This window comes from Poromitra crassiceps (assembly GCF_964638095.1).
Source record: "Poromitra crassiceps genome assembly, chromosome: 7".
Lineage (NCBI taxonomy): Eukaryota > Metazoa > Chordata > Actinopteri > Beryciformes > Melamphaidae > Poromitra > Poromitra crassiceps.
This window is the reverse complement of record NC_139628.1, coordinates 15,622,178-15,623,664: the sequence shown is the minus strand read 5'-3', so window position 1 is coordinate 15,623,664 and position 1,487 is coordinate 15,622,178.

The window sequence follows — 1,487 nt, the reverse complement described above, 5'->3', positions numbered from 1 at the left end:
GGGTCGCGTGAATGGGGTGATGTCATCGAGAGAGAGAGAGAGAGAGAGAGAGAGAGAGAGAGAGAGAGAGAGAGAGAGAGAGAGAGAGAGAGAGAGAGAGAGAGAGAGAGAGAGAGAGAGAGAGAGAGAGAGAGAGAGAGAGAGAGAGAGAGAGAGAGAGAGAGAGAGAGAGAGACCTTTTGTTTACCAATGTTTGAACATGATGAGATGATAGAGAGATGAAAAAGATGAGATGAAAGGAGAGAGAGAGGGAGGGAGAAATGAGTGAGTGTTGCACCCAAAGTCAGTGTTCAGTGGCCTTCTGACTGGAAGGTTGCGGGTTTGAATCCCCCGTTCAGCTGACAGTCTAGATGGAGAAAGAAAGTAACTGCTGCTGAGGAGCCTTTGAGCACGACACTAAAGGACATCTCTCTGCCGCAGTGCCTGCTGCTCTCTCTCCTCTTCTGGATTTCTCCTGTGTGATTGTTGAACATGTCTTGGTGCAAAATGCCCATAATAAAGTTTATATATAAAACACATAAATGTATCATAATAAAGGGTCAATTAACATTGTATTGATTGTTGCTCTTATATATTTAGAGGTCGGAGGAGAGGTCAAGGGACCCCTGGGTTTGAATGCTAACGTCAAACATGTTGTTTTACCTGGAGATCTATCCCTCTGGGTTTTCCACTAGCCACTCAGTTGCTGATCAGTCGGGAAGCGGCGAAAAGATCATTTGTCAGATGCCACCTGGAACACAGCAGTAACCTACAGCACTAGAACAGCATGTGAGCTTCCCACCCTGAGCATCACGTGATGTCAGAGCCAGGGAGGAAAATGACATCACTACTGCTGTTTAATGACATCACTACTGCTGTTTAATGACATCACTAATGCTGTTTAATGACATCACTAATGCTGTTTTACCTCAGCAGAATGAGGCAAGGAAGGAAGGAGAGAGTGGATGAGATGTTTTCCTGATTTCCCCTCCATTTTCTCCCCAGTTGTACTTGGCCAATTTCCCCCCCTGCTGCCCCGCGGTCGCGGCTCCACCCCCTCTGCCGATCTGGGGAGAGCCGTAGACTAGCACCATGCTTCCTCCGACACGTGCAGTTACCAGCCGCTTCTTTTCCAGAGTGAATGAGTTTGATATTAGTAGTCTCACTTAGGGCTGCACGATATATCGTTTACACATCGTCATCGCGATGTGCGCATGCGCAATAGTCACATCGCAGGGCGTGCGATGTTAAAAGTAAATTAACTCGTCATTTTGCTTGATAAACTCTCACTTTAGGGGTAGCCTACTGAGTGAAATGCAGTCTCTCTCAAAGGTGAGAGATGCCCTACTACTGTACTCACTCATTGAGTGCTTAGCTTCAACACAACAAAATGGACAGAGAGCTAAATTGAATTATTTTTGCTTATGTTGCGTTGCTGACAGTAGCCCGTCGGATGTAAACGATGTGATTGCGTAGGCGGATGTGTCCACAGGTTGCAGCGCACTAGC